This window comes from Alligator sinensis, unplaced genomic scaffold (assembly GCF_000455745.1).
Source record: "Alligator sinensis unplaced genomic scaffold, ASM45574v1 scaffold1044_1, whole genome shotgun sequence".
Taxonomy (NCBI): domain Eukaryota; kingdom Metazoa; phylum Chordata; order Crocodylia; family Alligatoridae; genus Alligator; species Alligator sinensis.
The window spans coordinates 697,376-705,749 of NW_005842283.1; positions in this window are offsets into that span (position 1 = coordinate 697,376).

An 8,374-nucleotide genomic window follows, 5' to 3' on the forward strand; every position below is an offset into this window, starting at 1 on the left:
GCAATTTCTCTCTTGTTGAATCCAGTGGGTGAGAAAATAATATCAGAATGTGCTGGTTAGATTGTGGTAATGAGGTGCAAAAAAGCTGTTGTTGACAGTAAGGCAATCTGCAAGAGAACCAAGTTTGTGTGCGGCTTCCATTGTGGTTTGCAATATATGACAAAAAGCAAAAACAGGCCTCAAGGGGTCCTACTGAAAAGGCTGTAGACAGATGTTCTGAATCTCAAAGTCCAGCACAAATGCATTTAGGTCAGAAAAGGAGGTTGTATATTATAGTACCAGGGGAACAGAAATAGGATATAAAATTTAGAATGAAATGTGAGTAGTTTCCTGAAAGAAAACAAGTAGAAGTTCTGAACTATAATTATAATTAGTGAGAACTTGAGTTTATGCTAAAAAAATCTATCACTCTGGAGCAGGGGTGGGCAAAATGCAGCCTGTGAGACCATTCTATCCAGCCCACGGGGTCCCTAAAAAATTTAGAAAATAAATATTTATCTGCCCCTGGCTGCCTGTCATGTGGCCCTCGATGGCTTGCCCCTCCGCCCAAAATAATTGCATGCCCCTGCTCTGGAGGGTCTATTATTAACTGAATGCCAGTATGGTCCTAACTACTATGCAGAGCAAAGATGTCCCATATCCTCAGCTGCCTATAATATAAGGTACAGATCCTGAGCTGGTATAAGATACCATAGCGCCATTGACTTGAATGGACTATGAAGATTTATATCAGCTCCAGCTCTGTCCTTAAGCAGGAAAAAAAACCCCACAATCGAAGATGTTGGTGCCCTGAATAAGGTAAGAGGAATAGGGTACAAGAGCAGGAGCCAATTTGAAGAGCACCAAAGGAGAAGATAAGGAAGTTGGATTTGGTCACTAAAGAAAAGCTAGATGTTGATTAACTAGTGAGCTAGACTTTTTCCTGTTATAGTTTAGCACTGCATTGTTGGCTGTATTTACACGAGTTTACAACAGTTAAAGACCTGACATCACTTTCATTCCTTCCAAAAATGTGAAACCTTTAGTAGTTTAAAATTATCTTAGGAAAAGGGATCTCTTCCTCCTTCCTATCCTTGTATCTACAGTCCATGAGTCCATACTGTAAAAATCCTTAATAGAAACCACATATCTTTCTGCCATCTCATCCACTTTTCAATTACAAAAAATAAAAAATGATGTACTATCATGACAATAATACTGATGATTATCATGATAGTAAATATTTTTTTTAATTTTCATTGTACATTCTAAATACTATTTGTTAATTATTTGTCACCCGTTTGTTATTTCATTTCCCCCTAGCAAGCATGAATTATGGGAGCAGTTTTAACTTTTTAAAGAAATAAACCATTAGCTTCATCAGTGAAGGCTGTCTTCATCATTTTTCATAAATGATGAATTATTTTTGCCATTAGCGAAGGTTAATATCTGGGTGGGGAAGTTGAGACAATGGAGAGTTGCTACAAGTTTTACTGATAGTGATTCAGCAAATAGCACTTTTTCTCCTAAGCCAGGGGCCCTGAACAGTGCTTGGGGGGGTGAGAAGATACAGTATTATGAGAGAGTAATATTTTTGTAAACATAACATTCAGATCCTGAATCTAGCAGTTATTTAAAACTTCATAACCTTTATATGAGAGAGCAAATACATCCTCTGTCCTAGCTATTTTTGTATAACTGTTTTATAGAAGGTGTCTCAATTATGTCTTGGGTGCTATGCCAAAACCCTGGACCTCTTTTGTAGCATATTCCATGTGCTGACCTGAACGTTTAACATTCTTGGTCACTATTTCTAAGAAGCTATGGTCCATAAACATTACCAGACCTAGAACCCTTGAGTATCTTCCAGAGTCCCTGACCACTCAATGACACAACAAAAATTAAAGGATATATTACTGAACAGACAACCTGGCATAACAGCAGTTGTTTTTTGACACCTACATTTTTGTTGTCTTCAGCTTCCTTCTGAATCACATTGGTTTAAGTTTATCAAGTAAGAGCAGCTAGCTTTTAAGTAACAATAGCCATGTAACAATTAGAGCTTCAAGAGAGAGCGAACTGCAACTATTAAAAAAAGTTTTTATTCCAGTTTTCTATGTTGATTAGATCCACTAACCATCTAGCCCCAGACACTCAACATACCAAAATACAGTGAGTTTCAACTACAGAAGTGATGATTTCCCTTTTGTTTAATTTATTGGCTCTTCTTTTTTCACCAGAGACATCTCAGACAGCATAATTCTAGCCATATTTGTAAACCCATCTAATTTATCCACACAGGTTGACAAATGATCATTTTTAATCTAGAAATCTGGAATTCACTCTGTTTGTAACCAAATATTTGCCAAGCCCAAGAATTAAAAAAAAAAATAATAATAACCATGAGAGACCAGTGAGAGAGGTCAGAAGATAAACTGCATTTTTTGTCTGTCTTTTTCATCCATCTCCTGGACTTTTAGGAGAAAGGGAAGTGCCCCCTGTCCATTTGTGAGTACACCTTTTCTTCTGACTGCAAGGCATGACACTTATATGTCAGCTTTAACCTCCCATCTGTCTCACTCTTCTGGTAATTTGCATTTTCTCCATTCACCTGTTCTGTCTCCAGCACTCAGCAGTCTCTTTTCTTAGACCATATCTGCTGGTGTACCTGCAAAGCTAGTAAAGAAGGCACAGAAAGCTGAGTCTATTATGACACAAGCAGAAAGCAACTAAAATGGGGTGGCCAAGACTGCAGGGCGCTGTTTCCTGTGTGGGCCGGGAGCGGTCCGAGGCGTTCGGGGGCGCGCAGCAGTGCGGGGCTGTGGCCAGCAGCCCCGGCACGTGGGCTGGGGAAAGGCGGCACGACGGACTAGAATTAGACATGGACTCTTAATGGTTGATTTTAAAGATTATTTTACTTACACCGTAGATGGTCGCGGTGCAGGCAGGAAAGCTTCGTTAAGTTGCGGTTACAGACAAAAACAACACGAACAATCACGTGGAGTTTGCTAGGCTCCACGAAAACAGAGCTCCGGATGCCCTTGACAAGCGCGCTACAAAAAACAGAAGACTCGTAGATACATCTTAAGAAAAGTTAACGCACGAAGACGGGAAGAGGTGGGCAGTGGATCAGGTCACCAAACTCCTCTGAATCTCACACAGGGTTTCTATTACCCTGCCATGTACCCAGAGTCCCCACGAGATGGATGTGGAGTCCTCTTCAACTTGGGCGGAAACCGCTCAAGCCTCTTATACGGCTAGCAGGCCAATTGCTAGCCACCACGTGAGAATAATTTAGAACTGGCCAATAGTGGGACACAAATTTGCATGCGGGTGGCGGGAACTCCTTTGCACCGTGCATTTCTCTTGCAACTTGAGAAATGCATCCTGCAAAGAAAGCTTCTAGTGGTGGGAATAACTCCACAGTGCCGAAGCACACACAAAATCATACCCTTGGGTTATGACATTTCCCTGAATGACAACAATCCTAAGAACATGGGGCGTGTGTAGATGAAACGGGGGCCCTAAATTGAAATGGCAGGTTTTAAAAAACACTGCTTCAATTTAGGGCTGATTAAACCCTGTGTCATGCACACACCTTACCTGCATCTCCGGTGGGGAGGGTGAGCTACCGGTGGGCAGAGCAGTCCCTGGGTTCTGTGTGTGTGGGGTGGGGGCTGGTGCTTACCTCTGCAGCAGCGGTCCCCCCCCCAGATGGCATCTGCCCGCAGGTACCCACCTCGGGCAGTCCCTAGGGGCACTGCAGATGTGGAGGGAAGCACCGGGCCCCCATGCAGCTCAGGCAGGCAGGATCGGGGGGCGGGGGAGGACAAGGAAGGTCAGGCTTGCCATTTTTCTTGGGCAGAGCCTGCCTTCCCAGGCTGCTGCCAGGCTGCCTGCATGGGCTTCCTGCAGAGCTGTGGAGCTGCACAGAGCCCAGTGCTTTGCTCCACAGCTGTAAGGTAGCAAACTAAAACTCCTTGAAGGAGTTTTAGTTTGCTAATTGAAAACTCCTTGCTGTGCCTCAAGTCATTTAAGGCACATTATGCCACCGAATTTCCTACAGTGGCTGGAATTACTGTGCAATACACCACTGAGGCATGCAAACATCAACACCATTAAAGAGGTGCAAAAGCAGTTAACCCACTTCAAAGTGTCATACACACATGCCTCTCGTTTTGTCTATACACAGCCTTGGGCTCCAGTATTTCTTAACTGCTCTTTCCTCTTTTATTGCAGTGCTAAATGGAGGGTGGGATCTACACTGATTGGCAGAGATGTAGTAAACTCACTGAGTGCCTGGGGCAGCAGGGTGGGGAGGGCTGCGAGCTGGAAAGGGTACACTGACCATGGTAGAAGGGGAGGGGAGTAGGTGGCATGGGTGAAGGGAACGGAAGTCTTACCTACCTGGACTATTCAGTGGCAACAGCAACAGCTTCAGTGGCCAGACTTCCAGGGAGCAGATCCTAATACCCCATTCACTCCCTCATCTCAATACATACATGTTGGGAGGCAGGCTCTGGCCAAGGCTCCCTGGGGGGAGAGAGGGGAGCACCACTCTGCTTCCCTCACTCACCCCCACTTCCCAGATACACTTCTTGTTGTGCTGCACTGCCTGTCTCCTGTGGCTGGGCAGCAGCAGCACAGGGCTGCTATTGCCACTGCAAAGGCTCTTGTGGAGTGGGGGAGAACACCATTCTGCTTACCCCACTCATACCCTGCCCCTGAGATACACTTTTTGGTGCAATTCTGGTCTACCTGACTCCTGGAGCTGGGCAGGGGCAACTCAGGGCTTTTACCACTGTGGAGAAGACTCCAGAAGAGGGATGGGTACCCAGAGTGGGTTCCCTGCTCTGCTGGCCCTATTTACTCTCCTGATGATTGGTGAAAGTGAGTGCATCTTAATGAGACATTTACTGCAGAGCTGACTAATTAGGGCATGAGGGTGCTTCAGTGCAGGAGCTGCCTGTTGGCCTGCTGGCTAGCCCCACACTGGAGCACTCTTGTGCCACAGCCAGACTCTCCGCAGCACGTTGAGCTGGGTCAGAGCAGCCCTGGGCAGGCTGGCAGGTTGACCCCCTCTGGACTCCCTGCCAGCCATGACTACTCCAACCCACCTCAATGTGCTGCAGTCCTGGGTGCATATGCAGACATGGTGCCTGGGAGCAATAAACTCCAGTGCAATATGTGCTGCAGTTTATTGCTCCATGCTAATAGCACATGTAGATGGCACCCAGTTTGTAGCAGTCGTCAGCTTCTCAGTTGCTTCCTCTAGGCTGCTCTCTACCCTACAGACACAGAAAGCAGGATATGAAAGAAGTGAGAGGACCCCAGAGCATTGTGATTGCCAGCTGTCCTTCATGTCCCCAAAAAGCAACAACTCAAGTTGCCCTAAAATCTGTAAGCTGTCAGAAGCTGCTTATGTAACTGCAAGTAGTGTTAAAGAAGGCCTCCATGTTCCAGGCCTCCTGTTCTATCTTGCAATGTTCCTTCCATTCATTTCTCATGGCATCAAGTAAGCTGTATTTCCACTTTCTGAATACTTTGTTTTTATTATTCTTACTCGGGCAAAACACTCATAGAACTCAATACAATATTTACTACTGTAAAGGACTGATTCGGTATGAGGAAAGAATGATAGGTTTGGCCTTGAGTGTTGATGTATTTGTATTTCATAAAGAATTAAATGCTCACTTAGAAGGAGCAGCAATGCATTGTTAGACTGACAACCTGGTGGCAAGGCTTTGCACTGCCGTGGGCACATCTACATGTGCAATTAATGAGCATGAATAAACTCCAGAGCTTATTGCTCCAGAGTATTTTGCTCCTGGGCACACTATTTGAATGTGTGCCCAGGAATAAAAAACTCTGGAGCATATTGCTCTGGAGTTTACTCATGGGCAGCACATGGAGTCCAGTCAGAGCAGCCCAGGCTGGCAGGGGGCTTCAGGGGGGTCAACCAGACAGCCCAGGGCTACCCATGTGCTGCATGGGGACTGGCTGTGGCATGAGGGTGCTTCTGCACAGGGGCTACTTATACCTCTTCCAGTCACTCCACAACATGTGGAGCCCCATTGCAGCAGCCCCAGGGCTCCATATGTTGTGAAGGTAGCGTTTATTAGTCTACTGCGACCTAATAGGGGCACACATGTAGACAATGACATTTTACTGTGGAGCCAATTAGTCAGCTCTGCAGTAACCATCTCATGTAGATGTGCCCTGTATGTGTGACCTGGTTTTGCTTTCTTGACTTGTGGGCTAGTCCTGGTCCTGCTGAAGTTAGAGGAAAACATCTTCCCCAAAAGCATTTCCCTTGCTTTCTTGCTATTTGCTAGTCATCTTTAGGTTTCAGAGGTTCCCCATGCAGCCTAAACTGTTTCTTAGTTTCAGTTTTAATTAAAGAGCCACATATCAGAAACCCCCAGTTTTGGGGTTAATTAAAAAATGTATCTGAGATTCTGTGGCAGGACTGAAGTGCTCAAGAAAAAAGGCCAACTATGTCTTTAGAGAGAAGCACAACACTGCTGTATGCATCAGTGCTCCTGGCCTGACACTATGACCTGGCTTGCTTGCTGATTTCTCATTTCTTCCTTCCTGCCTCTCTTTTAAAAGTAACTGAATTAGGAATGACTTAACACTTCAGCAGTATTTTTTTACTCAGCTACCAAGCTACTGCACAGTATCAGCACTGAAAGCTGCTGCCAGGCTGGAGCAGAAGAAAGGCCATCATTAGCAGCAAATATGTAAATGACACTGAAGGGAAAGTTTCAGAAGTTCTTTTTCCTCTTAGTAAGTATCTAAATATCCATCTGTCCTTCTCTGAGAAATAGGGGAGTGCATGATAGTGACAGCTATACTTAGTATTGCATAATGACACAATCCTCTTTCACTTTACATGCCCAAATGGCAGTTTTCCAAGCATCTACCATTTTTGTCACTCATACAAAACGTGTGATTCTATGCCCCATGCAGAGTGGACACAAAAGCATTCACATATATGGCCAATAGGCTGCACTCTTGCTGGGCAGGAAGCAGCTCTGTTTGCACATACCTCAGCATAAGACCTGCAGTTCTGGTCTAGGAACCTGGAGAAAGACCCTTCTCTCCTTTTTTCCCGGTGACTGAGTGGTTAGGGCACTTGCTCAGGAACTGGGAGATTCAGGTTTTAAGCCCCACCTCACTCAGAGACGGGTTGAATCTATTATACCCTGACTTGTTCGCATGAAGCTTTAACTATTGCGCCACAAGACAAGCTATAAGCAATCTTCCTTTTAAAGCCAAAACCACTGTGCTTTGCATTTAATATTGGTTGGTTAAAATGGATACTAAACAATGGAAAAGCTTCTGCCCCATTAGGAATAAAGGTTCAGGCTAGAATGGAGAACTTAAGTACTGACTCCTTGGGTGCACTGGGACTCAAGCACCCACCAAAAAAAGTAGCAGATGCTCAGCACCCATGAACCACATCGCACAAGCTGGGTTGAAGTAATGTACTGCCTCTTCTGGGCATGCAAAAATACAAAAAAAATAAAGCACCCACAGGCAAAAACCAAAGTCTGTGCCTATGAGGCAGACCCTGCTCCCTTCCACAGCAACAGCATACATGTCACTGAGTCACCCTCCCTCCGGCTCTCTTGCTTTCTCCAGGTCTCTCAGATTTCCATCACTTTTCTGACTGCTTCTAAAGGAAGGGTGGCAAAGGCCCAAATAATATGTGGCCTAGAGCACTGTGCTAGAAATTAGACAAATGTAGGTTCAAGCCTCCTCTGGATGGGATAAAAGGGCTAGAATCTGGTTCTCCTGCTTCCTAAGCAGAAACTCTAATGACTCAGTTTCCTGAGCTAAAGGTTAGAAAGGTCCTGCTGGTGTTGCTACTGCTGGACATGTCCTGATGAGCACGGATGAGCAGGGGAACGCATTTCCCATGGGACATATAGCAGTAGCATATATTTGCCGTTGCTGCTTATCTGCAGATATACCCCTGCACATGTGCTCTGGCACATGGCAAAGTGACCAGGTAGGGTACAGGAGATTGGGGCCAGCACCTGTGCTGGCCCCAGCAGTTTTACCTGGTGTCCTGGGAGCCTCCTAGGGCAGCAGCAGCACTGATCCGGCTGCTCGGAGCTCTGGCCAGCCAGGCTCCCTTTCAGTGCACTGCTGCCATGTGCGCTGCACCTCTTTTTTTTCAGTGGTAGTTTTTTTTTTTTGACACCAGGATCTCCGGTGAATGGGTGCAACTTAGCAGTCTCAGTGAATGGGTGCACATATGCTATGTGCAGTTTGCGGCACCTTAAACTGCTTTGAGGCACCATAAATTGCACTTGCACGCTTGTTGGGATGCATCCTAAATGTGTTTAATACCTCCTAGTCATGAGTTCAGGCTGGGTAGAATTTT